At 39.3% G+C, this 26,877-nt stretch overlaps 1 long non-coding RNA gene across 1 annotated transcript; it reads right to left on the bottom strand.

Moving 5' to 3' along the window:
* Positions 1–6,605: 6,605 nt before the first annotated feature.
* Positions 6,606–24,325, bottom strand: LOC309625970. The gene is made up of 2 exons (XR_014242854.1): positions 9,842–24,325; positions 6,606–8,382 (listed from the first exon to the last, which is right to left on the bottom strand). It is a non-coding gene; the product is annotated as an uncharacterized lncRNA (long non-coding RNA).
* Between the last annotated feature and the right edge of the window lie 2,552 nt (positions 24,326–26,877).

The raw sequence follows: 26,877 nt of genomic DNA, 5'->3' as shown, positions 1-26,877 counted from the left end.
AAGCTAGAATCTTTCATTGACTATATCTTAAATAAAAGATTAAGTCCACAATCCTAAGATATATTTTTGCAATACTCTATAGTCTGTATTACCTCTTTAATTACATTGTAAACAGAAAAAGATGAAGAGAGAAGAGTGAAAATAAACAGCTGAGAATAAACAGCTGAGACACAGAATAATCAAAAAGTTAGAGAGTAATAATAGATATGTTACGAAGAATAAACAAAAATATGATTTCCCAAGTAAAATTTAAACTTCATACTTATTAATATTTCTATAAAAAGCTTAGCTTTGTAAAATACTATTTTCCATAGCACTTAACATGTGTATGGTATGCACAGGTGGTATCCTTAGCATTACATGTATTCGATTTTAAGCTTTCTTAAAAGAAGTTCTCTTGTCTTACTCATCCTGCTATCCCCAACTGTAATATTTTTCAAAATGGTGTAAATTGTATTGTAAAAAGAATCTCATAGGTGGTCAAGATTAAAAACGTTATATAAAGACCCCTAGATATATATAGTACTTTGATAAAATAAACCAGGTAGTTTACACATGTCCATTATATCTGTTGAAATTTATCTTGACAATTAATTTTGATTAATATAAAAATTTCAAATTAGAGCATGTTTCAGTACTGAAACCACAATTTCAACAGTTGTCGATACCTGCACACTGTCATTGCTCATTGAATAGCATGACAAGTGGGATTAAGAAAATAAACCCAGTAAAATGTGGCTAAATATAGTTGAATAAGCAAGAAATGAATACGATGCCATCGACTAGAAACCTATTTGATATTGGACTGCATATGCATTTCCTCCTCTTCTCTTTCATTTGTATTTCTTTTTCCAATTTAATTTTTTAAAAAAGATGATGTAATGGTTAATTTTTCATGTCAGCTTGACTGGGTCACAAGGTGCCCAGACACTTGGTCAAATATAATTCTGGGTTTGTCTGTTAACGTGAATGTGGATGAGATTAACATTTGAATCAGCAGACTGAGCAAAGCAGAGGGCCCTCCCCAATGTGGGTGGGCCTCCTCAAATCAGTTGAAGACCTGAATAGAACAAAAAGGCAGACCCTTCCCTGGGTAAGATAGAATGCTATTGGCAGTCTTCAAACTGGGACACTGTCTTTTGAACCTACTTGGGACTCCAAGTGAAACAAGCCTTTTCTTGGGTCTGGAGCCTGAGGGCCTTCCTACTTGGAGCCACACCACCTGCTCTCCTGGATCTCCAGCTTGTTGACCATCCTGCAGATTCTGGGCCTCATCAGCCTCCATAATCACGTGAACCAATTCCATACAGTAAATCTCATCTGTATTATCAGCGATAACGAGAGACACTGCAGACCAACCCCGCCTGGCTGAGGAGCAGAACCTGAGCGCAGGGACCCAGCACGCAGGGACCCAGCACGCAGGACGGACCGGAAGTCGGGGACCGGAAGTCAGTCCGCTGCCTTTTCTGCTCGGGGTTTTGTGAAGGGCTTGCTGTTTGGGAGCGGTGCAGCCTGCGCCTCCAGCTGGGCCGGCGCCCCAGGGCAGCGGGCGGCGGGCGGGGCACGAAGGTGAAGGGAGCTCCCGGGTTGAGCAGGCTGCTTCGGGAAGAGGACTGATTTGTGCTCCCCGGATTTATAACCCTCAGTCATCGGGTCAGAAGCCGAAGCCCGCTAGTCCTCTCAGACCGCCGGCCGCCTGGCGTTTCTCAACATCTTCCTGTGGTTCCTTAGAACAGTTCAGGCCACGCGGCCACTTCGATTTGGTCAGATTTCATTTCGGGAAGAAACAGTGCAGCGTGTGGTAAAAGCTCAGGGTTTCCGGGGTGTCCGGCGCTCCAGCGTCTTCTGCAGGACGTCGTTCTTCTCAGCGCAAACACAAGTTCTGCGCGCAGCCCCGTGCGGACGCAGGAGAGAAGAGAAGGAGGAGAAGATGCTCTGACGATGCAGGAGTTGGTTTCAGGTAAGCTGGTTTCCAATTATGCCGGTTTTAAGATCCCTGATGCCACGAATGGTTTCCAAGGCCCGACTGAGGTTTCACAGGCCGAGCAACGCCTGGCCTCGCGTTGCCCCGGGGCCCCTTTGCAGCCAGACTTTCTTTTATTCGAGGAAAATGGGCTTGGCCAGGAGTTTAGTGGCAGGTTTTTCGTGACGGAAGAGAGGCTGCTGGCGGGGTTCGTCCCAGGAGCCCAACACCGTCAATGAACTGTTGAACAGTGGGCTGGCCTGACCTCCGAGCAGCTTGCGACCTGTCTTGGCCCATCACTAAGTTTGCCGGATGGGGACTGGTGGGCGGGCTGCACTTGGCTTCTATGGATGGACCTGCCGCCCTGTGGCTTCCTGGCCCCCGCGTGTGCTCCCTGGTCGTACATTCCATTGTGCCTCCAGAGCCTCAGCTCTCGCCAGATGCAGCCCGTCCTCCAGTCACAGGTCAGAACCCACTTTGCAGAGTGTAAGTCTGGAAAAAATGCCCTCCCCTCCCGCCAACCCCCTCCCTGCCAGGCCTCCCTCCTGGCTCGGGCAGGGTCCTCGGTTGCCAGATCCCACGGGAGGACGTCATTGCCTTGTGCATCAACCACAGGCTGGGGCACTGGACGGCCCCCTGGCTTTTTGTTGTATCGGAGGCACTGAGTGAAGATGGTCAGATATGTGTATATTCTGTTAAAAAATCGCTTGAAAAACTATGATGTTCCTTTGTCCTGGGTACCAGCCAGACACAGAAGGAACAACAGCTAAGTCAGGGGAGTTTGGGGATAAAGTCTTGTCATCCTTCTGCAAACAGTTTTCAGGGAAGACGAGTGTGGAGGCTGGCCAAGAGGGGAGGCTTCCCAGTGCTGAAAATGTGGTGTGTGGAGCCCCTGGCCAGGAGCTCCTGCCCAGCATCTGTCCAGAATCTGCTGTTGGAGAAAGAGGTTTGAAGATCAACTTAAGCAGTGGTTGTCTGAAAACTCAGGAGCATTTACAGATTCAACTTCCCTTCCCCTCGACCTTCCTCAGATTCTGGCCATCTCTGCCTTAGACTATTGGAACTGCGATGAAAACATTTGCAACTACTAGCCCTCAGGATGAAAGGACAGGAGCCACTGCAGCTGTCAGAGGCAGCAGGCACATCTCTGAAGCACTTGGAAAGGCTGATCCCAGGTTCAGGGGAAGTGGAAGTTGCCTCTGAGCTCCATGTCTCTGCACTGCTAGACATGGTGGACATTTGAGCTGCCTGACCTGAAAGAGAGAGGGTCTCTCCAGAGGTTTTGTTTTTATTAAAAATAATGTTATTCTCAGATACTTGACACACTGTTGGAAATATGCTTTTTATATCATGCAAATAAACCATTTGGATGTCAAAAGAAAAGGGACATTATATAACAATAAAGGGGTCAGTTCTTCAAGAAGACATAACAATCCATAATGTATATGCATTTACCAACAGAATATCAAAATAAATGAAAAAACAGGTGAAAAAACTATAAGGAAAAATAGATAGATTTACTATTATAGCAGGGGATTTCAAGACACCTCGGTCAGTAATTGACAGATAAATCAGGCACAAAATCAGTAAGGATATAGTTTAACAGCACCATCAATCAGCTGGATTTCAAGAACATCAGATTACCCATTTTTTTTCAAGTTCACATGGAACAGTCACAAAGATAGACCATATTCTGTGGCATAAAACATACCTTAACAAATATAAAAGAATAGACATCATACAAAGTAGACTCTTATAGTGAGATTAAACTGGAAATTAATATCAGACAGATGGCTGGAAAATGTAGGATATTGGCGATCAAACAACACACTTCTAAAACACATGGGTCAAAGAAGAAGTCTCAAGAGAAATTAAAAATATTTTAAACCAAATAAATAAAAATTAAACTTTTTCAAAGTCAAATTGAAATTTGAATTTAAAAATAAAACATCAAAATTTGTGAGATGCAGCAAAAGCAATACTTACAAGAAAACTCACAGCATTGAATTCATGTATCAGAAAGAAGGTAGAGCTAAAATCCATAACATAATCTTCCCTTTATGAAACAAGAGAAAGAAGAGGAATACAAATTTAAAGAGTATAGAAGTAAAGAATTAAAATTAGAGCAGAAATGAATGAAATTGAAAACAGGAAAACAGAGAAAAATCAATGACATCAAAACCTGATTATTTGAAAAGATAATAAAATGGTAATCCACTAGCCAGGCTAAACAAGAAGAAAATGGGAGAAGATAAAAGTTACTAATATTGGAAATGAAATTAGGGCCATCACTAATGATCCTATGGACATTAAGGATAGTAAAAGAATATTATGAACAACTCTATGACCTAAAATTAGATAAATGAAATGTATTAATTCCTTGAAAGACACAATGTAATAAACTTCCCATGAAGAGATGTAGATAATCTGAATAGGGCCATATCTGTTAAAGAAATTGAATTAATAATAACCTTCCAAAATGAAAGCATCAGATCTAGATGGTTTCACTGGTGACTTCCACCAAACATTTAAAGAAAAAAATACCATTTCTCAACAATCTCTTTCAGAAAATAGAAGCAGAAGTAATAATTCCTACTCATTCTATGAGGCCAGCATTACCCTAACACCAAACCGGATGAACACATTACAGGAAAGGAAAACTACAATATGTCTTATAAATACAGAAGCAAAATTCTCAACATAATGTTAACAATATGAATCAAACACTGTAAAAATTACATACCACAACCAAATGGGATTTATCTCACGTATGCAAGGATGGCTCAAGATTTGAAAAATCAATTAATGTAATTCATCATATCAACAGGCTAAAGAGGAAAAATCATGTGATCATCTCAGTTGATGCAGAAAAAGCATTTGGCAAAATCCAACAGTTAATTCATCATAAAAACTCTTTGAAAACTAGGAATAAAAGAGAACTTCCTTGACTTGATAAAGAATATCTACAAAAAGTCTACAGCTAACATTATACATAATGGTGAGGAACTAGAGGCTTTTTGCCTAAGATGAAGGACAAAGCAAAGATGTCCCCTTTCATCACTCCTGTTCAAATCAAATTGGAAGTCTTAGCTAATGCAATAAAATGAGAAAAGGAAATAAAGGTACACTAATAGGATTGGAGAGTTAAAATTGTTCACAAATGACATGATTGTCTATGTTGAAAATCCAAAAAAATCAATCAAAATAACTAATGGAGGAGGAGCTTCAAGATGGCGAAAGAGTAAGACACGGAGATCACCTTCCTCCCCATAAATACGTCAGAAAGACATCTACATGTGGAACAACTCCTACAGAACACCTACGCTGAACGCTGGCAGAAGACCTCAGACCTCCCAAAAGGCAAGAAACTCCCCACATACCTGGGTAGGGCAAAAGAAAAAAGAAAAAACAGAGACAAAAGTATAGGGGTGGGTCCTGCACCAGTGGGAGGGAGCCGTGAAGGAGGAAAGGTTTCCACACACGAAGCCCCTTCGTGGGTGGAGACTGCGGGTGGCGGAGGGGGGAGCTTCGGAGCCACGGAGGAGAGCGCAGCCACGGGGGTGCGGAGGGCAAAGCGGAGAGATTCCCGCACAGAGGATCGGTGCCAACCAGCACTCACCAGCCCGAGAGGCTTGTCTGCTCCCCCGCCGGGGCGGGCGGGGGCTGGGAGCTGAGGCTCGGGCTTCGGAGGTCGGATCCCAGGGAGAGGACTGGGGTTGGCTGCGTGAACACAGCCTGAAGGGGCTAGTGCGCCACAGCTAGCCGGGAGGGAGTCTGGGAAAAATTCTGGAGCTGCCTAAGAGGCAAGAGACTTTTTCTTGCCTCTTTGTTTCATGGTGCGCGAGGAGAGGGGCTTAAGAGCGCCGCTTAAAGGAGCTCCAGAGACGGGTGCGAGCCGCGGCTATCAGCACGGACCTGATACGGGCATGAGACGCTAAGGCTGCTGCTGCCACCACCAAGAAGCCTTTGTGCAAGCACAGGTCACTATCCACACCGCCCCTCCTGGGAGCCAGTGCAGCCTGCCACTTCCAGGGTCCCGTGATCCAGGGACAACTTCCCCGGGAGAACGCACGGCGCGCCTCAGGCTGCTGCAACGTCACGCCGGCCTCTGCCGCTGCAGGCTCGGCCTGCATCCGTCCCCCTCCCTGCCCCTGGCCTGAGTGAGCCAGTGCCCCCGAAGCAGCTGCTCCTTTAACCCCGTCCTGTCTGAGTGAAGAACAGACGCCCTCAGGCGACCTACACTCAGAGGCGGGGCCAAATCCAAAGCTGAATCCCAGGAGCTGTGCAAACAAAGAAGAGAAAGGGAAATCTCTCCCAGCAGCCTCAGGAGCAGCGGATTAAATCTCCACAATCAACTTGATGTACCCTGCATCTGTGGAATACCTGAATAGACAATGAGTCATCCCAAGGAGGAGGTGGACTTCAGGAGCAACGATATATATATATATATATATATTTCCCTTTTTCTCTTTTTGTGAGTGTGTATGTGTATGCTTCTGTGTGTGATTTTGTCTGTATAGCTTTGCTTTTACCATTTGTCCTAGGGTTCTGTCTGTCCGGTTTTTTTTTTAACATAAAAAGATTTTTTTCTTAATAATTATTTTTCATTTTAATAAATTTATTTTATTTTATTTTACTTTACTATTATTTTATTTTATCTTCTTTCTCCCTTTTATTCTGAGCCGTGTGAATGACAGGCGTTTGGTGCTCCAGCCAGGTTAGGGTTAGGGTTAGGGTTAGGCCAGGGCTGTGCCTCTGAGGTGGGAGAGCCAAGTTCAGGACACTGGTCCACAAGATACCTCCCAGCTCCACGTAATATCAAATGGTGAAAATCTCCCAGAGATCTCCATCTCAACACCAAGACCCAGCTCCACTCAATGACCAGCAAACTACAGTGCTGGACACCCTATGCCAAACAACAAGCAATACAGGAACACAACCCCATCCATTAGCAGAGAGGCTGACTAAAATCATAGTAAGGCCACAGACACCCCAAAACACACCACCAGATGTGGACCTGCCCACCAGAAAGATAAGATCCAGCCTCTTCCACCAGAACACAGGCACTAGTCCCCTCCACCAGGAAGCCTACACAACCCACTGATCCAACATTGGCCACTGGGGACAGACACCAAAAACAATGGGAACTATGAGCCTGCAGCCTGTGAAAAGGAGACCCCAAACACACTAAGTTAAGCAAAATGAGAAGACAGAGAAACACACAGCAGATGAAGGAGCAAGGCAAAAACCCACCAGACCTAACAAATGAAGAGGAAATAGGCAGTCAACCTGAAAAAGAATTCAGAATAATGATAGTAAAGATGATCTAAAATCTTGGAAATAGAATGGAGAAAATACAAGAAATGTTTAACAAGGACCTAGAAGAACTAAAGAGCAAAGAAACAGAGATGAACAACACAATAAATGAAATTAAAAATTTTCTAGAAGGGATCAATAGCAGAATAACTGAGGCAGAAGAACGGATAAGTGACCTGGAAGATAAAATAGTGGAAATAACTACTGCAGAGCAGAATAAAGAAAAAAGAATGAAAATAATTGAGGACAGTCTCAGAGACCTCTGGGACAACATTAAATGTACCAACATTCGAATTATAGGGGTCCCAGAAGAAGAAGAGAAAAAGAAAGGGACTCAGAAAATATTTGAAGAGATTGTAGTTGAAAAATTCCCTAATATGGGAAAGGAAATAGTTAATCAAGTCCAGGAAGCACAGAGAGTCCCATACAGGATAAATCCAAGGAGAAACACGCCAAGACACATATTAATCAAATTATCAAAAATTAAATACAAAGAACAAATATTAAAAGCAGCAAGGGAAAAACAACAATTAACACATAAGGGAATCCCCATAAGGTTAACAGCTGATCTTTCAGCAGAAACTCTGCAAGCCAGAAGGGAGTGGCAGGACATATTTAAAGTGATGAAAGGGAAAAACTGACCACCAAGATGAGTCTACCCAGCAAGGATCTCATTCAGATTTGACGGAGAAATTAAAAGCTTTACAGACAAGCAAAAGCTAAGAGAATTCAGCACCACCAAACCAGCTTTACAACAAATGCTAAAGGAACTTCTCTAGGCAGGAAACACAAGAGAAGGGAAACACCTACAATAATAAACCCAAAACAATTAAGAAAATGGTAATAGGAACATGCATGTCAATAATTACCTTAAAATGTAAATGGATTAAATGCTCCAACCAAAGACACTGAGATTCACTGAGATCTTGAATGTGAGTATTCACACTTATTAGACTTCTGGAAATTTCTTAGCCATTCTCTCTCTGAAGATTTTCTCTCCTCCAGCCTGTCCTTCAGAAACTCCAGTTCAAACTTTAGACTTCTTCCTCTGTTGTCTGTTCCTCTTAGTTGATCTGTCACATTTTCAACGTTTTGTCTCTTTTCTGCCATTTAAAAAAATTTCAGATATACATTGTATTTGTGTAATTATTTCTTCAACTAGTTCTAAACTCCTGTTATACCCATTGATTTTTTTTTCATTCATTTTGTTTTTCAGGTCTAGATTTTAGTCTTTAAATTGTTTTTTAAATGTTTTTCCTCTTGCTCTTTAATCTTATTTTTAATAACCTCTTTAGCTTGCTTTCTTGTGTCTTCGATTTTCTTTTTAACTGTAATCTCACCTTTCTTACAAGTTTATATGTTATATGTGAGAATACTCTGCAGAGGAGGTTGAAGGGCTATTCCTCCAAAAGAATTTGCATTTTCTTCTATGTGTACCATAAACCTAGGGCAACAATAAATTTCTTTAGGAGGCGTTTTGTTTTCCACAGAGATGGTGTAAATTCAGAGCTTAATTTCATATGTTGGTTGGCTTGTCTTATGAATTCTAAGAGGTGATTTTATTTTTCCTCTAACCTGGGCCAAGGCCCTTTCCTGTTTTAATCTGTGGGGCAGGTTTGTCTCCAGAGCACCATTATACTGAGGTGTAGATTCTAGGGTACTCTTGGACTCTGTGCCTTGGTCATGCCCCTTCTTTGTCTTCAGTTTTCAAATCAAAACTCATTTCACCAGGTTTTATCAGATATCTAAGAGTGAAATGCAGATTCAATGTTTTGCTTTCTCTTGGATTCACATTTTTACATTTGTTTTCATTTTTCAGAATGCCTCACTTTCTTGACAACTGAGTAATGCAATGTGTGTGTATGTGTGTGTGTGTGTGTGTGTGTGTGTGAGTGTGCGTGTTTAAATTTTCTTCCAGCATTTTTAGTTGTCTTAAGTGGAATTAATTTGTTCAGGGTATCTGAAAGGTGTCCCTTCTCCTCTACTTTTTGTCACCTTGTCTCTTTTCCTGAGCTTCCCATTCAAACTGGCCTGTCTTTCTTGGCATGGATCAGTGCTTTGCATTATTTCCTTTTTCCCTCCATCAAAATGAACCTTCCTAGCTTTTCCAGATAAGACACATTAATATATACAATGAAATATGAGTAAAGATATCATTGTCATCATAAAAGAGAGAGCAGCCTAGATTAAAATCCTTGGGTTCAGTCATGTGCTTTTCAGGGCCCGTTCATCTCCACGGAACTCTCTTCCACCCTTGTCTTTATAAAACTAAGGTATGAGGATCATAAGAGAGAATAGGTATGAAACTGCTTCATTATATGCAATTCACCCTACAAATATAAGCTATTATATTTTTTCAACTAAAGATCTTGTAGACCCTAAAATGATATGAGCCAAAGCTGTAAATAATAGGGGCAATTTTAAGGAGTTATGTGAATTTGTGAGAAAACATTGGTTTTTCAAGGTCTTTTAGTCCCTCTCATAGTCAGTCTGTGGAATCTAAATGCCTTATTCTGCCTACTTATATGTGTATAGAGAACATGTTTTATACCATCAACACACCTGTCTTCCTGGGTATTTGTAAATGGCAGCAATGGAAATCTCCTTTATAATGCGGCTTCTTCATCATCAGAACTGAAACAGAATCATAAACTGTAGTTAATTTCATTCTCATAATTTTTATGTAAGCAGGACAGCTGCTCAGCATGATTTTTCCTGTTGCTTTTCAATTTATGGTACATATGATAAAACAAATTTGGAAGTAGAGGCCAAGAGGCTAGTGGATGAACTTTATGAAATTTAATTTAACCGTGTCAGGGGATGATATTTCACTGGAACATTTTAAGTCTCAAAGACATCCCCTTCAAGCCAGGTATGAGTTTCCCAACCTGGTTTATGATCAATATTTAAAATAAACTGTAAAAAAAATTATCTGAAAAGCTTGTGTGTAAATCCTCTTTATTTTCTTATAGGTAACATGTATTTGGGAAAAGGATAGATTCTGTTTTTATAAACCCATTACTTATGTTGCCCATTTTGATACTGAAGTTTAATTTTTCAAATAAAATATTCTACTGTTAAGAAATAGAATATTCAAATGTACCAACATTAATATTTTGCAGAAAAACTAATCTCTTTTACTACTAGGTTGCATGTTAAAATATAAGGAAGTCTACAACCCAGAATACTGAAGCTAAAGAAACAGAGTCATTTGTTCAGGTGTATAAATGAAATTTCATCTAACAATGGAATTAATTATATTAGTTTCATATTTTGGTTTGACAAATTATAATTATAAATACATGACTTCCATTTCTTGTATCTGTAAATAGTGAATGAAAATGGGAAAGATGTAGTTGTTAGAGATCAGATTAGACCACTAATTCTTTTTCTTGAAGCATTTTCAGAAAACGGAGTTTACATCATTCATAGTGTTTAAAATGCCAAGGAACAGCCAAACTTCGATGTCAGCTGGCCTCTTAACACCTGGTTTTTAACCACATCTCTTTTTTTTTTTTTTTCTGGTAGAATCATAAGCATTTTGAAATTCAGAAAGCTTCATTCCATGAATTTTAGTTGTGGGTAGATCTCAGAATACTGATGATAAAGTATGCCGAGAAATTACATTAACTTCAGGGTTCTGTGACTTATCTTCCCTTCCAAAAGAATTGCATCTTTAATTACTATTTGTTCAGAACACTTTAAACATTTTAGTAGTAGAGCAAGAAGGCCAATTGATAGGGAAAATATCTCAATCTATGTCCCATTTCCAGGAGACATAAGATCATCATTCAGATTTAAAGTGAGAAAACATTCTTTAACCAGGAGCCAACAGCAACATCTGTGCACAGCTAATCCTGAACCTGCACCAACTCTTTTCCATATTTTAGAGTGCGCACATTTCCTCTCATCTTGTTTTTCATTTCATAGACTTCTGCAGCCAAGCACAGTCAGAAGGACTACTTTGTAATCATTTTGATTTATCTATAAGCAGGATGTTTGGAAAATCCCTTAAGAACTCATCCTCATAGATTTGTAGCTCAATTAGGCAGATTCAATTAGTCTAGATAGACTGGCTGAAGAGCATATAAGCTCAAATCCCAAAAGATACTAGGATCTCATGCAGTTTATTATTTTAAAATGGCTCATCTCCTTACACTGATACATTTTCTTCAAAACATTTGGAAAGGAAACGACATATGTAAGGAATGCTATAACTACAGTTGATTTTTGCAGCCTCCAATTTTCTCTACATACTTTCTTTCAGGACCATGGGTGTAGTTTAATACACATTTAATATCATCGTTATTTGATGCCTAAAAGACTGAAACTCTTTTAACTCATTCTAGTCATATGACAAAGAGAGAAACTCAGGTGTCTGAACCCACTTTGCTTACCACCACCCCAAAGATTTCCAGGGTACATAAAAATAATGGGAAGTAATGAGTCCTTGAGAGCATGTCTGGTCCCAGACACAGTGGTGATTTTTATATGCTTTACTGAATATAATTCTCAACACTACCCTATGAGGAAGGTCCCAAAAGAAAAAAAGGCTGAGATATTTTTTAAAAAAATGAAAGTGGGAGAGAGAGAGAAGGCAAAGAGGAGTGGACAGCTATTATGTAGCATATCAAACAAGTCATCCAAGGTCACACGGCTAGTAGAATAGCCAGATATGTGGTTTGTCTGACAGCAAAACCTATACACGTTCTTACTATATCCTAGGGCCTGTGAAAGAGACTGATGAGATTACCTTTTGGAAACACAGCAAGAACTATTTCCCCACCCCCCTCGAAGTCAGAGGTGGTCATCCACCTGAGCTCTGGCCTGGGGAATGTTATTTCATGGTCAGGCCACCAAACCTTTCTCACGGAGTCCTCACCCTCTCTTTCCCTATCTGAAGGCTGAAGGAAGGACTCGGGGTCACAGGAGAGAGCAGCAGCACACAGTAGAGGGGTCTGGGTCTCTGGAACATCACAAAGGAGGCTGTCCTGGAGACACTGCCTGAAGAGCCACGTGAGCAGGAAGGAAACGTGTATTGGGCGAAGCTGCCGGGAGCGTCTGTTAGAGCAGTTGGCTCGTGTGGCCCTTGCAGACACACGTAGGTGGAACAGCTTCACACCTCCCCACCCCCTCTGGCCGTATTGCCACCCCAACAAACCCTACCAATGTGTGAGCCTCTCTTACAAAACAGTGCCTCCATCCCTGAAGACTGAATCCTAAAAATGTCATACCGGGAGGCACGTCAAGGAAAGGCTATAGGGCTTTAGGCTTCAGCAAATCCTTCTGCCTACAGATGGGTCGATCCTGTGTGCATTCCATTACAATTTCTGTCAATGTTTTAAAAGACAAATACTAAGAAAAATAAGGTGACCAGTCTATTTTATCCTAAAAACTGTATTATGCGTGGACGCAAGCAGGATGTACCATCATTTATTATTAAATGTAAGGCTGTGAGAGAGAATAAACTCTTTCCCCACCTTCCCAAGTGCAGAAAAACATTTCTAATCTCTGTGGAAAAGCTAGAGAAACAGACGTCTCCGAAAAGAGTGCCAATGAAAACTTCACCTCCTCGTAGATTTCTGTAATTGCAGACCTTGAGTTGAGTTCCCAGTCCAATAAATTATAATACCCACAGCATGATAATGTCTCCTTGCTGCTGTCATGGTTATTAATACAGTTACTATTGAGAATTCTATTAGCTGCGTGCTTGACTAAAGATGTGAGTTTATCTTCACAACATCCCTGGAAGGCAGACAGGTGATGACTTTTATTAACACCATTTTAGTGATGGAGGAACCAGAAAAGAGAAATGCAAAGGCATTTCCTAGCATAATACAACAAATCTAAAGCAGATTGAAGTTTGGAACTCAAAGTATTTCGATTGTTAGTATATACTTAGGCAATGATTCACACTCATTGTACAACAGGGACTGAATCCCTGTTGTTGAGAAAGATTTTCTCCAAGGTCAAAAGAGAAAGATCTTAATGGCCTTGGTGGTAGATTTTAAAGACTTTATGACTTATTTATGATTGATTTATGTGTATAGGCATGTCCTAATAGGGCTGTTACTGTGAGGGAGAAGACGGATCAGCTTGACACAGATTTCCTACAAAGGACATTTCAATATTGATCTATTAAGGATAGATAGAAATGGAAATGTTCCCCGATCTTCACAGCATATCCTTGTGAGTTTATTTCTGTTTATTTCTGCACTGGAAAGACTTAGCATAGTAAGTTGGAATTGTTCAAGGCAAGGAAGCACTGCCAAAGGTACACTTAACGCTCACTGTCCCCTGACCCTGTGCTGTTTCAGAAGCTTGCTGTGCATATCATGTAAAAGTCATCCTCTTTAGTTAGCGATTCCTTCCCTGTCTTTTCTGATGCGTGCTCCTGCCATGTACAAACGTTCTAAACTCTAAGTGGATCACCCTATGTCTTCACCTACAAGCTCCTTGAAACTACTCTTGTCTTCACACAGTTAATTATGTTTATTCCATCCACTTGGAAAAACTTTGCCTTCCTGTTAACCTGTATGTCAGAGTCCCTTTTTATCCTTAAAATGCTTGCTTTGAAATACTTCAGCTTCTCTTGAATCCCAAAATTACCTTTGTGGAGGTCATTCACTTCCTCTCCTGCTTCTCATGGATTTATCAATGGCTTGTGAAGCCTTGGAACATAAAACCTGTCATGTTCAGTTTTTGTTTGTTCATTTTTATTGTCCATAAGAACTAGCATTGTGTTTTGTATGTGGCAAATGTTCAATAAGCACTTCTCTTGTTCAGCCAGTTTTTAATGTAGCTTCTTCAAATGCTTCTTACAGAGAAGAGGTAGAATTAGATTTGGAATGAGACATGAATTCTTTATAAGACACACGAGGGTAACAGGGTCTAGAAAAAACAGCATATATTTGGTGGCACTAGTCCCTTTGGACTAAGGAGTTTTGTTTGTTTGACTATTAATGCTTATTTATTTTATTTGATCCTCCTTTCATTATATGCATGTTAGAATTTCAAGTTTTCCAAACAAGTTGTTAACAAATCTGATGTTATTTTCTCTAGGTCTTTATGCTGTGTTCTCTAGCTGACTATTTAAAATTACATCCACTTACCAATAATGCCTGGGATTTTCCTGAAGAGTCCCTTTTAGAAAGGTTGAAAGATACATTCTTGCTCCTAGAGGTATAGTTACACTAAAAAATAGAGCAAAAATTTAAAAAATGATTACTAAGCTGAGCTCTCCTAAGGAAAAAATGTAAGCCATTAGGATTGGAAGAAAATGATCATTATAAGTTACTGGGGTTAGAAGAACTATCACTCCAAAAAGCATATTGTAAAAGTGGAGGTGATTTCAGGAGTTTTTCCAGTTTATTATGTATTCAGCATACCACTGCAGTGGATTATTGCCAAACCTTTACACTCTCAGGACATTCTGTCCTTTGAAATTTACATAAAAGTACTCAAATCTCCATCCCACATTTGATGGAAAATTCAATTACCTCTCATATTTCCAAGAATTCTTTGGAAAGTTGGTGTGGGATGGGATAAGGTTGCTCTAATGGAGACCACGGTGTATCATGCATACTTATAATTCCCTTTATTCAGTATATTTACAGCTATTAGAAGTTCAGTGTAATCCATCCATATTCAAAATTACAAAAATTTATCAGAGAATGAAGAGATCACAGAAAAAAAGTTTGCTGTTGTTGTGTTGCATTCAAAAGACTCTACTGTAGTTAATATAAGCAAAAAAAAAAAAAAATTAGTATAGGGAAAGGGTTTTTGATGGGATTTGGGAAATTTAAAAAGCCAATCCTTAAGTGTAGGGGCACCAGCCTACCTTATAAATCTTCACTTCAGGGTTTTGCCATTGCAATGGTAGTGCGGCCAAGAAATCTGTACCTATTGTTTTTCAGTGTAAATTCCAAATTCCTGGGAGGAACATAGATGGCCCAAATTAGAACAAGGGTCCTATTACTAGAAAGTCTATTTCTGTTTTCTAAGTAGGCTAAGTAGGAACAGAAAGGGCTACTCAAATTCTGCTTCTGTACAGTTAGAGTCTTTCTTGGAGAAAGTGAACTGCTGGGTCTTGAGAGCCACCAAAGGAGGTGTCGAATATAAAGATGATTAAGTTTGCTTCTTCATTTGGCAGATGAGAACCCTGGCTCTCTTGAGGATGAGTGGTGTATGCAAGGCCACGAGCCGGAGGCCGAGATTTAAGTGGAAGAGAGGTCTCCTAATTCCCATTCCTTTACTGCGTCTAACCCACCTGGAGATGAATTAGACAACTTCTATTACAAAATTAGAAGACTGAATAAAATATTAAATCATCAGGATTTTCAGGGGAAAGAGTTCTATTTCTTGAGCTTAAAATCTGAAAAGGTAATTCAAGTCCGTATAACACAAAGGAAGTCCTTCTGTTTCCTTATCATATTTCTTGTCCTATACCACCACTGTGCATTAGAAGCCGTAGGGGTAAAAACTGTTAGTTAGAGGAATAAAAAGCATGACATAGTATAATTTTCTCAGCTGCCTAGACTTTAAACTATACCATCATACAGAGTTTAAGATCTTTTCCACTTATGTATTTAATCCGTTTCCCGGCCCTGATCCAACATGCACTCAAGTTTGAGACCCAGGGTCCCAGCCCACTTGCTCATAAGTGGGCCCAGCCCACTTGGGCCTCTAGACCAGCAGCATCAGCATCAGTGGAGAATTCATTAGAAATGCCATTTTTCAAGCACGTCCTGAGATCTACTGAGTCAGAAACCCTGGGGTGAGACCCAGTCACCTCTCTCTCACAGGCCTCCCTGCCTCCAGCCTTAAGATACTGCCTTTTTAAAAAACACCCCAGATAATTACTTCTTTATAGCCCCAGCTTTATTTATTTATTTATTTTTTAAGATTTATTTTATTGATTGATTGATTGCTGTGTTGGGTCTTCGTTTCTGTGCGAGGGCTTTCTCTAGTTGTGGCGAGCGGGGGCCACTCTTCATCGCGGTGCACAGGCCTCTCACTATCGCGGCCTCTCTTGTTGCGGAGCACAGGCTCCAGACGCGCAGGCTCAGCAGTTGTGGCTCACGGGCCTAGTTGCTCCGCGGCATGTGGGATCTTCCCAGACCAGGGCTCGAACCCGTGTCCCCTGCATTGGCAGGCAGATTCCCAACGACTGCGCCACCAGGGAAGCCCCCCAGCTTTATTTTTATTTGAGAAAACTAACAGAGTACATTCTGTATGCCCAGCACTGTTCTCAGCATTTTAGAAATATTAATCATTTAATCCTCGTGACAGCGCTATAACATAAAAGTGACATTGTCTCAGTTTTCCAGGGGAAGCTACCAAGGCCCAGAGAAGCGAGGTCACTGCTGCTATGAGTGGCAGCCCTAGCTCCACAGCAGGCAGGCAGCTGGCTCTCCAGCCCACGCTGTGGAGGGGACGCTGCCTAGAAGCACTGTGGGCATCTTTACTCTAAGCTCTCCTTCTTCTCAACTCACTCAGCTCTTAGACTGAACACGTTTTGTTATTCTTGCCACTCACCATCCATTCCCACTTGTTGGAGCAGGAATCTCCCAGTTGTTCCTTGGGAATACTTCCTCACTCTCTTGCTCTAGGACCGAGGGTGGCCACCAGCCAGCAGTATCACATCACCCGCACCTGTTAGAAATGCAGGATCTCAGGCCCTGCCTTCGATCTGCTGAATCTGGATCCACATTTTAATAAGCTCCTCAAGTGAATACAGAGCACATGAGAGCCCTTGAAACACCGGCCTACCATATTCTCACTAACATTCACAGGTGGTGTGGAGTCCGGCGGCAGGATCCAGATATGAGCACAAGTCTAAGGGAAACCAGTCAGCAGTGGTCCAGCCCCCGAGCCAGAGTGGTTTGTTCAGGATAAGAACATATGCAAGGCAAGGCCATAGGGCAGGTGAAACCTGAGACCTGTAGTTTTATGTGTGTTTTTTGAGGAGAGAAGTTCTCCGTTCCTCTGGACTAGCTGTCATAGAGATAGGAGACTGATGATACCAAAGTCCGCCGTATGGAGCCAGGAAGGGAGCCAAACTGGTGAAGTGGGTCAGAGACATGAACAGGTGTTAAACCCGGGTATGCCTGCAGTGGCTCTTCTCCCTAAACTTCTCATTTTGTGAGCCAAGGGCTGTCCTGTTCTCGCCCGACACAGTAAGTTCCTTGAGAGGGTAAGAGCTACCTTCCAACATTTTTGTAACTGCTAGGCACCTTGTATGGTACAGGATAATGAATACACAATCTGTGCTGATTAGGGAAGAATGGGTGTGAGAGCATTGATCGACAATGTTCTTAAGATGGTCAGAGGAGGGAGAGTATTTGTTCAACTAATAGTCAATGAAAACTATCTTGTGCCATAGACGAGGGTACATTGGTGGAGAACAGCCAAGATATATTTGCTGACATCAAAGACACAGTCTCATGGGGAAAATGGTAGTAATTTTAATTTTCAATACATGTAGGCTAATCCTTGTCTCAGTGCATTCGGGCTGCTGTAACAGAATGGACTAAGACACATTGATAAAAGACTTGCCCTGGGAACTGGGGGTGCTGATGGTCACACACTGGTGTCATTCATAACCAGGAGAGGGCAGATGGTGATGGCAAGGGTGTCATCCTCAGATAGGAGGGCCTTTGGAGGAGGACAGGGAGACCCCCATCTGCCAAGTGTCGTGTCTGTAGTGAATCTAAATCATGTCACAGTCTGACCCGTGTCACACCTGAACAGAACGTGTGACTACAGACTGCAGGGTTCAAAGCTGTAACCTGAGATTAGAAAAATACAATAGAACATGCAGGTCTAACAGAGTATATTATCAGACTACAAATGTATTTTCCCCGTTAAAATATAATCCTGGAATAAGTCACTGAATGAGTTTAACAACAGATTGGACATGACAGAAGAAAAATCAATACACTTAGCTATGGATCAATTTGTATTGCTCAGTTGAGGAAAAATGAGAAAAATTAAATATATATAGTATGTAATTGCAAAATTACATGAGAAATAGGCAATTCATAGAAAAAAGCTTTAACAGAAAAATGAAATAAAAATTTAAGAACGTGAGCAATAAATTCAGCTTTGTGAGTATTTATAAAATTGCAGACCCAGTTTCCACAGTTAAGTTAAAGGGTTAGATGGGAAAAGATTGAAGTAGTTAGGTGTACACCCATGCTAACTAACACCAGGCTCCTGACTTCTAGGAAAGGGAACTCTTTACCAGCCTGCTAGCTGGGTAGGCTGTATTCTAACAAGATTGGCTTGAGTTGTGCGGTTACTTCTTTATGGTCATTAAACAGCCCAAGTCTTAGTTCCCATTGATACTGGAAATGTGTTGCCCCAAACTGCTTCATGTGACATGGGTAGGAAAGCCCGTTGAATGAAATGACCATGGACACCCAGAGTCCGAGACCATGACGTTGCCTTACCTTGACACAGGGACAAGCAGGTGTGAACTTGGCAACATTACTTCTCCATCCTGTTGGTCTGTCCTTGATGACAAATTCACATCTAAAGAGTGTTTTCATGCTTCTTCCCTCAGTAAGCTCTGCCAAATGAACCCAAAGGGAGCTAGTTCTAGGACATACTGAAGACAAGCGGTTCTGAGACACGTTCTCATGTGAATTAATAGCAAAAACTAAAGAAGGGAAGGAAAAAAAGAAACTTTCCTGGAGCCTTGCCTTCATTTATATCTTCGCATATTTTTCCTGAGGACTTCAATATACTAGTGTTAGAAATACAAACAAAGATTGATGAATTCCGTGGGGTGAATACTGGAAGTAATAGCATTTGCCACTGTGAAGTGGTATCAGATTTCTTCCCCACAGGAGCTCTGCGAGAGAGAACACTGGTGCCCTGGCAACGAGTCAGTTCAGCGTGCGGCTCTGCTAGCACGACCCTAATGAGAGCCCAGACTCCAGTTTTGGTTTGGGATTCACTGACAGTTTGAGTGTGGGCTCAGTCTCTCTGCTACTACTGGAATGTGAGTTGCATGCTGAATTAATTAGCAAAAAAGAGCTTTGAGCCTATTTTGGCTATTTCTAGTTCTCTCCATTCATTTTATTTTCATTGGCATATTTTATTTTCATATCTTAATCCAAAGCTCATTTGCATATGATTTATTTGCATACTGAGATCATTTTGAGGAATAAAAGACTTGTAAAACACTAGGAATAAGTTACTCCAAGTAATCCTTGATTAAGGTGTGTCCTTTAGAATCGGACAGAATTCCCACATTTTAATTCTTACATCCCATCTGGCTAGCTTTCCCTTGCTTACAGCTCATCTTTTGCCTCTCTGCAAACATGAAGAACACTTTCTATTTCTTGCTGTAAGTTAATGCTATTTATATTTTAGAAATTCCACATCCCTTCACAAGTCACTTGAGACCCAGTGGCGAGAATGAATTACCCTCAGCTGTCTGTCTCTCTCCTGACAGGTTGGCCTGGAAAGCAGCTCGCCTGGAGCAGAATTCATTGTTATTTCACTATCTGAGAGCTAGCAAAAGACAGTTTTACAAATTTGTAACATAAAGCATGAAAGGAAATTCAACAGAAACTGATTTTTCCCTTTTTTAAAAATCCTTGACTTTGACCAAATTAGTAGGGATTGACATATTTGAACTGCTTAGTGTACATACCGTTGTATTCCCTTGAAATGCACTCTTATAATCATTGCTCTAGGGAGAAATATATTAAGGGTTATTGGCAAACACGTTTCCCCTGATTTCTTTTTATCCTAAAATAAAAAGATGAATTAAGACGTAGCACATATATTAGCATCAAGTATTTAGTATAGCTCTCACCTTGCAAGCTCAAGTAGTGATTGGTACCCCATAGTGACCAATTACAATACTTGGGCTGAAATTGTACAATTTTAAATTAGTAGAATGACTAAACTGAGGAATTAAAACAGCAAAAAAATGTTTAATTTCTAGACTAATGAAATAACAGGAAGATATCTGAAGTGAATATTAGTATATGTTATCTGTAGTAAATGTTACCAATTAATATGGAAATCCATGTTCTTTTATTCATCCTAGAAATAAATCTGCTATGTTCTGATTATCTCTATAATAATTATGCAACTCATGATACAGTGTTAATCCAAGAAATCGATACAGCATCTCTTCACGATTTCCTTGTTCCTTGAGTAAGCCAAAGGCAAACAAGTGAACAGTTGAGATGCTCAGAGTTGCCCAAGTGACCTGGGGAATGTCAAAGGTAAACAGATTTCCCTACCATTAGCCCTCAAAATCCTCCATTTACATTGAATGTTCATGTTTAAGGAGAGGGAATTTCCAACCCCGGTAATAACATTTGAATCAATAGAAACTGCAATCTTGCCTCTATTTGAATTTTTAAAATTAACTTTTATCACAGTGCTTTCCCCAGTTAATAATGGTAGTAATGGAATAATTTCAATAATAACGAATATTTATCTAGCTCATTGGAATGTGCCAAATGTCTATGAAGCACTTTTTTTTCATTACTTAATTCTCACAACAACTACTTGAGGTTGGCAGCTCCACTGTACAGGCAAAAAGAGATATGGAGGTTTGAGTGAGTAAATGGTGAATCTGGGATCCAAATGAAGACATCCTTAACCCGGTGCCTGAAGTCTTAGACACCGAATGCTTTCGTTAATCATCAGTTTCATAGTAATAAATAGTAATTTAATTAAAAGATTTTTGTTTAAGTTCTCCTTTTAAGTGCTTAATGTAACAAGTTTCTTAGTAATCACTTGTAGCCTAGAACTTGAATCTCATCCTAGAGCCAAATTTACCTTCTACTAAAGCAAGTCCTGTTGATTTCATTGTATAGTTTTTCTCTAATACATTCTTTTCTCTCACTCTCCATCCTTACAGCACAGGTCAACCTACAAACATTTCTTACTGTATTACAAAAAAAACGTCTAAGTGATATCCAGGGCCACTGGGCAGCACACTTCACAATCTATTCTCTATTCCATAGTCAGAGGCAGCTTTTTAGAACACAAGGATGATATTAAATACCCAATCAGAACAGTCCATTGATGTCCCATTGATCTTAGGATAACACCACAACACTTAAAATGGCTTGGTTTTGTGTGGTCAGCCCTCTGAGGAACAAGCAGCCTTCTTCACACCTCACCCCCGAAGGTCCAGCCCCGCTGCCCTTCTTCTCAGCCCCTGGTGCCCACACTGCTTTGACTGACCTCCAACGTATGTATGTGCTCTTCCTCCTACCTAAATTGCTTCTCCTCTTCCACCGCTAACCCCTACTCACTCCCAGATATCAGCTAAATTGTAATTTTCCCCACAAAGCTTTCCCTAACCTCCCTGAATACTACAAACTCCCCATGATAATCTGGTATAATTCCATGTCTCTCTTACTAGCATTTTTCTCAGATATGTAAAATCTGCCCCTGCACTGTGTGCCCCATGAGGGCATATACAGAATACACACAACGGAGAAAATATTAGCATCAAGAATATGTAAATACTTCAAACTAATACAAAAAGCACAAAAATATAATAGAAAAGTAGGCCAAAGATATGTAGTGACATTTCACAAAAAGTAAAACCCAGATAGGCAATAAAAATATAAAGAATTTTCAATATCAGTGGTGGTTAGGAACATAAAGCCAACACCACAATGAGATCTCATTCATTTGGCATCTAATTTAATCTGAAAATAACAGGAGGGTATGGATAAACAGGATATTTTATATATTGCTATCGGGAGTAAATTTGTACATACGGTATGGAACAAAATGTGCCATTTCTATTTAAGTACAATATTTGTATTCCATACGAAACAGCAATTCCATTCCTGGTAATATTTTTAATAAAAACCACCTCACATGTTAAGAGAAGAAATTTGCAAGACTATTCATAGATGCAAGTAGCAAAATTTCTGAAAATCCTTTGATAGGATAGTGGATTAAAAGGTGATTTTTTTTTTTTTAAACAGGGAACAATTAGTAAAACAATTTTGGTCAATCCATACTGTAGAATACTATGTAACCATTAAAAAATGGTTATACCTAGATTTATGCATATGATAGATACACATGTATGTCTACATATATAGATGTAGGTGTAGACATAAACATAGGTATAGATTTTTCTATTATGGATATTGATTAGATGTAAGAAAGGAGGTCAGATTAAAATAAATACATATGTAGATATATATTATGTACATGGTATATATATGAAATATATGTAAGGCTATAGAACATAATGTAATAGTTCTTTCTATTTTAACAAAACCTAATCTTCTTTAAAGTAATTAATGCCTAGTAATAAATGAATTTAGATTCATTTTAGTGTGTCTGAATTTCCTAACTCTATTACATCTCATTTGCCTGAAACATCTTTTAAATCAATTTGATCTCTCCAGAATTTAGCTAACCCAGAAATTTGTTAAATCTATACTTGCTTTCTTATATGCTTCATTTCTTTTAAAATTTAGGGCATTAGTTTTTGCTTGATATTAAATAATTATATCCTCCAGCTTATAAAATATTAAATTATGGCTATATTTAAATTAAAAATGACTAAGCAAACATTTTTGGATATCTGAGTTTTAGTCCTAGATGTAGCTCCATAAATCTGGATATGAGACGTTTCAAGCAAGACCACTGCTTAAGAATTATCTTGGATTTACTGATAATACATTTACATGTTAAAATCTCATTTTTTGTACATATAATTTCTACTGCTTTTTCCTGGGTCCCTTTCTACCTTTCAACTATAATTTTGGTTAGACATTATTTCCATATTATGTTCTCCAGGAATTTTAAAATGTCTATTCTTACATACAGTGAATAAACCAGGAAGATCATCTACAGAAACAAGAAAAATGAATGTGTATATTTTCTTAATACAGACTATAATTTAGAAATATAATATTAGGGGAAAATTTGCCAAGAATAATTCACTATTTAAACTTTGGTTTAAATATTCCAAACCAATATCTTGAACCATTTTTTCTCACTAGTCTCTTCAGAGTAAAACCTATCCCGAAATTTTGGGGTAGGGAACTTATTATAAGACCTCAAAAGGTTTTGGGCAATAAATATTATTTACAAAGCAAGTGTTTTGATGAGTTAAACGTTTCAGAGTCAGAAACACATGGACTGACTTTCCCTACAATTCAAAAGAATATAAAATTCAAGGAAGAATGATCTGCTAAAACTTCTTTTGTTTTGCCAAATTCAGAGTGTTCGAAAATCACTTAAAATATTTATTGGACCCAGTTGAGCACTACTTAGGTATTCTTTATATATAGATGTCTATATATCTATATCTGTGTCTATATTTATATCTAAACATGTAAGGATGACTAAGAAGAATGTTGTCAGTTCTCAGATATATTGTTGCTATCATGGGTCCATTCTTTCCTATTTGTTTCAATGCTTTGGTTTTCCCTTATTGATTCAATGCATATCATTTGATGACCCAATATTGCATGCTTAAATTAATTTAAAAGGATTAAATAATGGACTGCAACTTACAATATTTTTATGCTTATTTATTATTTTCTTAAATAACCAAGGTAGTCATAAATCAAAAATGATAGAAAATTCTTGAATTCCACATCTCTTTGAAGTCTTTATCAGTATTTTTTGATTATTTTGACAAGTTTGCCTTTTGACATATCTGATAATTGACATATTATAATCAAATTACACAATATATAGCTATAATATAATTCAATTTTATCATGGAGATTGAAAATCACTTAAAAGACAATGTCATTTTTAGAAGACTTGTTATGATAATCCTGACCATTGGTATGAAAAAAAAAGTGCTATCCTATCATGACATACTAAGCTGTTTACAAAATTAAACTGTCTACAGAAAAGTAAGCAAGATAACATAAATTTAAAGTATCTGAGATAGAAGGAATTTTAAAATTTAGGGAAAAGTATAAACTAAGATACAGTATCAAACAGCATTCCCTAGTCTACTAAATATGTTCCATGAGGCAGTACCCGTGCAGGTGCATCACACACACACACACACACACACACACACACACACACACACACACACGGACACGGACACTTTCTGAGACAAGGAAGCTTGGAAAATACTGCAAACTCTACTTTTCAGCCTTTTAAAGGCTGTGAAAACTCCGGAAGTAAAAATAAAAAGCCAGAAGACCCAGACTTGATATTCAACTCCATTTCATCCACAGTTTCCCAAACTTGGTACACATCAGAGAATCTTTTCTTGATCAATACCTAAAGTTATACCCCAGAATTAGATTTTTGTCAACCTGCTGTGGTAAATAGAGCCAGAGAATCCTATGGATATTAATTAATTGACTCTGTACTTTGTAGCAGCTAGCATAAAAAGGAGATCTGATTGATTAAATATTTTCTGGTGTCAATATGTAAAAAGGGAACTATAGGAAAGTAAAGTTTTATAAAATAGGAGCTATGTCACTGTGGTTTCATGCCATAGCTCCTAAAAGGGGTTGGGGCCTGTTGAAACATTGCCCCTCTGAATATTTAGACTTGAATGAGTACTATAAGGTAAAAACATAGGGTTAGGTTATTGCAGTCAGTTATTTTACCAATAACATAGTCAATTTAACTTACAGAATATTTTTCTTGTTTCTTTGCCTTAGTGAACAAGCAGTACATGCTCATTCATAATGTGCAAAAATGCATAAAACTACAAGAAATAGAGTGAAACTATCTTAAATTTTATCACATAGATGGATATGTGAATGCATCATTGAAGGTGGTCTGTATGCATGTAAATATATGATGTCATTGACCAATGCTTTGCATTCGAATGCTTCCAGACATTTCTCTGTACACATTTACATAGAAAGATATATAGATATTATCCATCTAGGCAGTATGATATTTATGTATATAATCATGTGTGTATCTATGTGTGTGTGTATACATACACACATGCATTGATATACATACATAAAATTATGCACAATATTATATTACACAATGGATTTTTAATATACTCTTTTAAATTCAACTGAAACCATGGCACTGCCACGTATTCATACTCTATTTCCCTAAGCAAATTACTCTCCTAAACTCCAAAATTACTTGTTAACACCTTCCACACTTTTTTTCAACTATCTCCCAACAAAAACAAACTCAACAGATGATCTCATCCTCAATTTCACAGAAAAGAAAACATAAATGCATCTGCCAGTAAACCTCACTGCTTTCTTTGAACTCTACAAAATGCTTGCATTGGTGTCCATGCTTCCCTCTTTCTTTTTTGTATGAAAGCGGTAGGTGAGCACTTTGATGTCTAAATCAGAGCCCTCTCCCTGAATCTCACTTTCCCCCACTCTTTTTTGCACTACACCCTGTCTCCTGAACTTTTCAGTTATACTGTTAAAAAGCAAACTCAAGAAGCAATACTACCTTTAAAAAAGTTGAATTCCCCTTAACCCACAGCATCTCCAGATAGTATTCTTTGTCTTCTCTCATTTCCAGAGTCAAATTCCTTGAAAGTTTTATCTATTCTGTTTCCACTTCCTCTCTTTCCAATTGCCTGAATCTACCCCAATCAGGCCTATTGAGAATTTTTTTGAAAAGGGCGGAGGGAGGTGAGGTGCTTTTTTAACCAGCCCTTTCAGCACTATTCAGAACAGTCTCTTGTTTTATAGTTTCTTTTAAACAATTCCCGTGCTCAGCATCTGTAATTTCACACTCTCCTGATGGCATCCTACTGCAGGTTCCTATTTATATCCCTTTCTGGCTCCTCACCATCCTCCTGACTCAGAATGAAGAAGTCTTTAAGACCATCCAAGCCCTCCTCTTCTGTCTCCCTGCATGCTCCCCCCAGACAAACAGTTCTTTCCAGTCTCTGGTTTCAATTACCCCCAGCATGCCCACACTCCCTGCCCTGACTTCTCTTCTGGGGGCCATCTCACAGATCACAATGCTCACTTGACATCTCCACTTGGATGTCTCAGAGGCTCCTCAAAAGCAACACGATCAAAATAGAATTTATGAAAATCCCCACTAAACTGCTTGCCTCCCGTTGTTCCTTATATTTACTGAAATGTTCCCATCTCCCCCAGGCCTCCCCTTTGCCTTCAGCACTCATGTCCACTCAACCAGTAAGGTCCGTTGACTCTTCCCCTTAAATAATTACAGGTTTGTTTTAAAAAACATAAATAAATAAATAAAATCTCTTTTTCTTAGCACATAAGGTTAGAAGGCAAATTGAAAAATAGGTGTAAGTCTGTAGAGAAATGTTATCAATTGTCCACTTGTCTGGCTTGCCAAGGAAAACTATTTCAAGTTTCTTTTTTAAATTTCTTAATGGGTCTCTAAAATCTAAGGGAAAATATATGATGTCTGTGAAATATATTAATTATCAGATGTTTCAGCTCTCAGCAGATTCCTTTTCTATTTAGTCCCTTCACCATTCTATGAAGCAGCCATTGTGAGTGGAAGGTACAATACACTCTTATGTACTGAGTGTATTGGCACAGTACAGCTCTTACACCATGAGGTTGTCATGCTAAGGAATGATAATTTTCCATCACAGTAGCCATTTCTCTCAAAAAATTCCAATTAATGTTATGGCC

This window comes from Balaenoptera borealis (genome assembly GCF_965194805.1).
Source record: "Balaenoptera borealis genome assembly, chromosome: 3".
NCBI classification, from domain to species: Eukaryota; Metazoa; Chordata; class Mammalia; order Artiodactyla; family Balaenopteridae; genus Balaenoptera; species Balaenoptera borealis.
The sequence above is the reverse complement of the archived record's forward strand: the minus strand, read 5'-3'. Positions and strand labels throughout refer to the sequence as shown.